Source organism: Misgurnus anguillicaudatus, chromosome 19, assembly GCF_027580225.2.
Source record: "Misgurnus anguillicaudatus chromosome 19, ASM2758022v2, whole genome shotgun sequence".
Taxonomy (NCBI): domain Eukaryota; kingdom Metazoa; phylum Chordata; class Actinopteri; order Cypriniformes; family Cobitidae; genus Misgurnus; species Misgurnus anguillicaudatus.
The window spans coordinates 18,586,760-18,594,355 of record NC_073355.2 but is presented as its reverse complement, the minus strand read 5'-3'; the positions used below and the strand labels follow the sequence as shown (position 1 = coordinate 18,594,355).

The window sequence follows — 7,596 nt, the reverse complement described above, 5'->3', positions numbered from 1 at the left end:
CAAGAGGAGACCTCTGCTGTATATCATCAACTTAATTTTTCCAGTATTTTGTTTTCTTGTGCTGGATGTGGCCTCATTCTTCACAAATGCATCTGGAACAGAGAAGCTGGGCTTTAAAGTGACTTTACTGCTGTCCATATCTGTGTTACTGCTGATTCTTAATGACAAGCTGCCATCTACTGCCAGTGAAATGCCACTGATTGGTAAGTCTACATGACAGTAAACATTAAAAAATAATTGGGTTACACTTTACAATAAGGTTCAGTAAGGTATTAACTAACATAAACAAACCATGAGCAATACATTTGTTACAGTCATTATTAATCTTTGTTAATGTTAGTTAATAGAAATAAAGCTGTTCTTTGTTTGTTCAAGTTAGTTCACAGTGAATTATTAGTTGTTGAAATTAACATCAACAAAGATGAATTAAAAATCTTTGATTTGAATACTTGTACTAGTGATGCTAAGCCACTTTACCATACTTCAAACATGCCTGCATGGCATTTCTTCCAAATTAGAATCTGTTGATGTTGAATGCAGACGCCCTTAAAGATGGTGCTTATTGTTACGTTACATAACCTTGAGATCACTTACGACACAAAAATAGGTGCTTTCAAACAAACCCTACCACAGAAACCAAGGATATAATAATGCACTATACCCAGATAGCATGCAACCATTGAAACAATGTTAAAAATTGTTGTTAATGTTAATACCATTGAATCAATATCAGGTTTGCACCCTCCATTAAAGGGGTCATAGCGTGAAAATTGGACCCCAGTGCTTCTATCAACCTAGAAAATGTGATAAAGATCAACCCAGTAACTTAATTTGAGTAACTGTTTTGTGAGGTAGGTAGCAAGGCGAATTACAATAATACCGCCCTCTTTATCTGCACTACCTTACCATAACTTAAATTTAATTAATTAACAAAAGCAAAGAAGAAAAAGTGTCTGACTGGACTGACACTGAACCGAACTTATAAATAACGATGGGCTCCGCGTTTTTTCAGCACCGTAGACAGCTCACCTGGCGACAGGGGCGTAGATTTCACCTGAGCCCTTTTTAGAAATCCACCCTTCTGTGTTTGAGTGCTGAGATGCCCTGATAAGTTCATCTTTGTCCAGCGATTTTGTCAATTAAAATCTGAACGAGAGCTGACAGCATCTATGTTCAATAGGCTATTATAAAAACAGTTTACATACTGTGATGCGGGAGTAAAACAAAAAAGAAGATTTCCAAGCCACAGTAAAAAAAATCAACCTTCGTTTATCTAAAGTTCTTGGTCATTATGTTCATTTAATGGAACATTGTGGGGATGTTGCGTTGGAAAATGCAGTCATGCACAAAATATATTAAAGGCAGTGAGTAAATTCAAACACATATTTTTAATACAATGAAATACTGCATTAAGGTTAGTATAAAATCCAATCATATTATTAAAAAAAAACCCCATTGAAATCAGCCCCTAAAAAATGTATTATTAAAACCTGGAATCGCACTTGCACAGCCAAGCCTGATGAGAGAGAGCTTGGTCTAATTCAAAACTGCGTTTTTGCGCCCTTGAAGGGCACTTCGGGAAGGGAACGCCGCTTAAACTCAATCCAGATAAAATGAAAATGATGTTGTTTTCATTGCTCTTTTCTCCAAAGGCTATTTTAGCAGTCACAGTCACCGATGAGAGACCCAATTACGCAACTCTATGCACAGCTCTGATCTTCGAAGGGAATAGGGCATAGGGATGAGTATTTCCAATTGGTATTCTCTCCATTTGTGATGGTAAATTTGTCGGAATGAATGCGCACGGACTAACTACGACAGGTAACACAATTAAGAAATGTTGTTTTTCACAAAAATAAGGCTATTAAGCTCTCTTCTAGTGAACCCGATGCTAAAGAATAATTAAACCTCTAGAATTATTCACATGTGCACATTTTCTGAGAGTTTTTATGATGCACTGTGATGCTGTGGTAAACGATTCTACAATGATTTATAAAAATTAAAGAATTGACTTTTAAAAAACATAATTTAAATGACATATGACATTAATGCAGTTCTACATTTTTATTGTAGACTAAATAAAATACATTCATTTCATATTAATAATCCGATTTCTATAGGCTAAAGCGCGTATGAACGTCCGAGAGAAAATAAAGAGCAGAAATTAATTGATTTAAAATGAAAGATATGTGATTGTTTAACATCCACTGGCACTGACACTATGAGCTCCCCCGTGCAGGAATCATAGCCCCCCATTCAAACGTTCTTGCACTGGGCTGGGGCCCACCTTGGAGGGCGGGGCCCGTTTCAATTGAAATGGGTGAAACATAGCTAGGGCCGCCTCTGTACTGTAGGTGAAGTAATGCTTTTTGCCTACTATAGTATGGACGCAGCGCGTGTGTATTTATACCCTTGTCTCTGTCATACTCACTGCCAGGTTATTGTCGCCATTCCACGTCTGTTCCTATGCTTTACGTCAGTGTTCCTGGTGTAATTACCTGCCCATTGTTGTTTCCTGTTTGTTAATAAATGTCATTTATTTATTGTTAACTTCGCACATGCGTCCCGATTCCAGTCATGACAGACATGATAAATTGGCTGAGCAGAGTTTAATTTGTTCTGTGAATATATATTTTTGTTTTACCCCAATACCTTAAAGGGGACATATTATGAGATATTTTTAAGATGTAAACTAAATCTAAATCTAGGTCTGAGCAAAAGTGTGCCGTGTGGGGTGTGTCATTTAAAATGCAAATGAGCTGATGAAGTGCAAACACTGATCACAATGATGGTGGTTTGTTGCAATTGAAACTCAATTGTGCTGTGAATTATTTTCTCTTTCTCTCTGTACTAAATGGCTGTGCTGTGGTTGGATAGTGCAGATAATGGGGACGGTATTATCCTATTCTGACATCACAATAGGAGTCAAATTACAATAACCTATTTTTTCACATGCTTGCAGAGAATGGTTTACCAAAACTAAGTTACTGGGTTGATCTTTTTCACATTTTCTAGATTGATAGAAGCACTGGGGACACAATTATAGCACTTAAACATGGAAAAATACAGATTTTCATAATATGTCCCCTTTAAGTTTTAATTACCACAATGCATATTTTTTTTTATTTGAAAGCAATATGTTGAGTCAGTTTCCACAATTTTTTTAAAATATTTTTTTACAGTGCAGTGATACTTACATAATATTAGTTTTAGATAATTTCAAACCCGTTATTACTCCTGCTCACATTTTCTGTGTATTTTCTGTAATTTTTGTGTGAAAAGGGGCTTGAGAGAAATGTAACTTTAAATTATGTATTAATTTTTTGCTATAATGGTTTGCTGTTGTTGTCACAGGGATTTACTGCATTGGGGTTTTCTCACTTATCGGCATAAGTATTCTGGAGACCATCTTTGTGAGCATTCTGATTGCAAAAGGAAAAGAGACCAAATCAGTAACACCAACAGAAAGCGGAGTAGATGTAATCGTTCAACATGGTAAGTGTAAACCCAGCAATTAAAAATAAGAACATTGTCTTAAATTTGTCTTAATCTTACAGTAAAACTGAAAAGCCACCATACAAACAAAAGTCATCTACAACGTCAACCTTGATTGTAGTAATCACTACATAACCAGAAAAGACACACCAACTACATTGCCAGAATAGACAACAGAAGATTAACTTAATTTATTTTTGAATTAATATATCTTCTGGTCAGCAGTATATTTTTGTATTTTAATGGGAAATCAAAACTTAATTTTATTTCTGTTGTACTTTTCACAATGTGCATTGGAGCAATGCAGCCTTATAGAAGTAAAAATATTTTAATAGAAAAAGATAAAAATCTTTGTACTTCTTTTCACAGATGGTGTAAAATACTTGCATTACTCTCTAGACACAGTTACTGGTAGAACTGAACAGATGACATGTACGCCCGACATGCTGAAGCAGATCCTCATGGAGTTTTGGGTTTTTACTCAGCAACATCAAGAAAAGGTCTCACCGTGCTGGACCTTAGCAGCAAGAATTGTAAATGGGATATTTACTGTTCTTTACATAATCATCGTTATTGGGTTTCTGACCTTTCTGGGCAAGGTTTGGTTTCAATTTTAATATATTTTTATACACAGCAAGAATTGGAGAGTTAACATTTCAGTGTAAAACATTTCTGAGCTTCAACACCCAAAGAGTAAAATGAACATATTTAGAGTAAATTGTTGTTCAGAGTTGGAGTTACATTTGAATCTAGTAATTTTACTGTGTATGCTGTGTATGTATAATATGTATATATCTATATGGTATTTTGAGCTAAAACTTCACATAATATGCACTCTGGGGACACTAAAGATTCATTTTACACCTTAAAAATACTTTTGTGAGTGTTAAAAATGTTATCTTGAAAATGCATTTGACTCTAATAAGTGTGGAGCTATATAAACTCTGAAAAGTGCAAGATATATTTTCTGATTGTTTTAATGTTTTAAAACGAGTGTTTAACTTTATTGTGATGGTATTGATTGTTTGAGACACTAGGTTGGTTGGTATAAGATGTTTGATATAAAACAGATATGTTTTCTCCTTAGTGTAACGCACTCTAGAAAACCGCGTTATGTCAATATTTCACAATGAAATTACAATCATTACATATGTAAAAGAAAACACACCACCAGTGGCGGAGTGGCAATCGGGAGAGTCTGGACTTTTCCCGGTGGGCCGGTAGTGTTTTGAGGCCGCAAGAGCCGGTCTGATAATAGCCGTGCTTTCAGTCTTTAGTCATGCACTCCCGCCACACTAAAAACGATTTATCATATATTTAATATCCTGCAGCGCTCAAAATGTACCGTATCTGGCTGCACCGTTCTGTCTATCAAGCCCGTCTCCCCTGGAGTTCTAGTCGAACGTGCCGCTTATCAGCCAATCAAAAAAAAAAGAAAGAGGCCACACAACAGCCAATCGGAAAATAGCACTGTTGTATCTGGGTAAGATTTAACGCAACAACCAATAAAAAAGCATAGCCTCGCACACCCACAGAGGAATGGAGCTCCGAGCATCACTTTAAGCAGCACAGAGTAAGTCTGATCTCCTGTTTTAATGTTACAACAAATGCACAACTTTGACACAAACAATGACAACTTAACTGCTGTTAGAGAATGTTTCCCAGATAATCAGCATCAGTTTTTCATGAGTGTATGTATCTTAGCCAACAGTTTACAGCCTGTTCACTGACAACACCTGCTCAGAACATGCAAGTTAGTCTAAGCCTTGTTATATTTTCGTTATCACACCATGAGTGACATTTTGTCACATTAAGCATCTCTCTCCAAACAGGCTTAATAATTTATAAGCAACTACTTTGCAGCCAAATTAAGCTTTAGCTTACATAAAACTAGGGAACTTTTTTTGACTTTAAGATCTTTTAAATAATAATTATTACACTTGGTATTTCATGTTGTTGTGCAGTCCTTTTATTGTAATTTTAGATTTCAGCATTTGCTTATTTACAGGGAACCATTTTCTTGTTATTGTTTCTTTTTTTGACCACAGAGGGCTGGTGGTCTATAAAAATTTCCCGGTAGATTTTTGGGTCCCACTCCACCCCTGCACACCACCCTACTGAGAAATTCAGCTAAGACCAGCATATGCTAATAGTTTAAGGTGGCAGTAGCTGGTTTAAGCTGGTCCTCCCAGCCTGGCAAAGCTGGTCAAGCTGATGGGTCAGCTAGTCTTCCAGCTAGACCAGCTTAAAAAGTGATCAAAACACAGCTAGATCAGCTTAAAAAGTGACCAAAGGACAGCTAGACCAGCTTGCTACACCAGCAATACCAGCTAAAACCAAGCTGGGAGACCAGCTAAAACCAGCTCAGCTTGTGCTGGTCTTAGCTGGATTTTTCAGTAGGGCATACCCATACAACGCAAGATATGTGACACTGGACCACAAAACCAGTCATTAGTCACACGGTTATATTTTTTAGCAATAGCCAACAATTCCCGAGGTCCTTGATCTCTTCAGTCAAGTTAAGGCACTTCTGCGTTTGTTGCTCGTTGTTCCTGCCTCATCTGCTGAAGCAGAGAGAAGCTTCAGTGCCTTGAGACACCTGGCTGTGCTTTTCAATGTCACAAACCTGACTCAACACTGTGATTGTTTGTCATGTTCACAAAGAGAGAATGAATAACTTGGACAAGAAGACACTGTGTCAACAATTTGTTAAAGTTGCTGATCGGTGCATGCATGTTTTTGGGTCATTTTAGAATCAGTAATAGTTTATTTTGTTTAAGTTACTTTTTTGGACAATATACATTGCTTATTTCTGTATATAAACTGCATTGCATGTTTTATTTTGTGCAAATAAACCTTTAATATTTCTTGGTTCGCTTGATTTTTCAGAACACTGTAACCAAATGCTTTCAAAAAGTGGTGCGAACAAAATCAGACATTTTAAAAAGTCCCCAGCATCCCCACTGTAAATGAGACCTATGCCCACAGAGTAATTCAAAATTTAAGCAATTCTATGTGTTTTTAAGTCGAAGTTGTTAGTGTTTATTTGTTCATTTATCTTTGAGATTTAGAAGAGTTTCTGTTTCGTCTTTGAGTTTTGTGTTTACCATGCATTCAGAAGAGTGGTGCTTATAGACTGTAGGTGATGCAATGAATATCATGATGTGTGTTACTTCCAACATTATCTGTCTGCACAACCGGAGGCTGCAGTTTTAAGACCACTGTTACGAATTATCATAATGTCTCTACTCAAAGAGAACAAGAAACATTCATAACAAGTAAACAGGGATCCAAACAAGACCCCTGGAGTCCCCACTCTCACCCCCAAGGCTTCAAATCACAAGATACTTTAAAGTATATAAAGAAAGTTTATTAAACATAAAATAGTAAGGAGCATATACATTTCAGGAGGGGGAAAAGCCAAAACAAATAACAAAACAAAACTAACTAGATTAAGAATTCTAACCTAGAATTCAAATAATAAACAAAATATACAAAATCTTACCTCCCTACTTATCACAAACAGGAGAAAACTAATAACAAATAAAAGAGGCACCCACCTCCCTACTATACTCCAAATGATTAGAATTTAGGATAAACATAAAGGTTCAACATAACAAATCAACTTAGAAAAGTAATACATAACAACAGTTCCCAACAGCAGAGCTGCCAGTCAAGGAAGCCATGAGAGCGGGGAGCTCTAGATCCATGCTTCAGGAGACTTAAATAGACACTAGCAGCAATCACTCCCGTCTCCAATCAGGTCACTCGTTATCAGCTCCACCTGCGAGTCATGATAGTTAGAGTGTAACAAGAGAGAAAAACACAACAAAGGAAACCTAGACAAACACAACCAACATGTAAATGCATTCCCACGTAACACCTCCCCACAAAAAAAAATGCTAACAGGAAGTTTGCATTACCTACACTGCACCACCGCATTTATCCTACACTTCAGCACCATAAACGCGGGACAGCGCATCCGCAACAGTATTCTGTGAGCCTTTTTTATGTCGGATATCCAAGTCAAACTCTTGAACTATCAATGCCCAGCGCATTAGGCGTTGATTTGAATTTGACATCCGGGCCAAGAACACAAGT

The 7,596-nt window shown here is 36.8% G+C and overlaps 1 long non-coding RNA gene across 1 annotated transcript; it reads left to right on the top strand.

Annotated features, from left to right (window-relative positions):
- Positions 1–4,341, top strand: LOC129424709 (uncharacterized). The gene is made up of 3 exons (XR_012358979.1): positions 1–203; positions 3,355–3,495; positions 3,865–4,341. It is a non-coding gene; the product is annotated as an uncharacterized lncRNA (long non-coding RNA).
- The last annotated feature ends 3,255 nt before the right edge of the window (positions 4,342–7,596 follow it).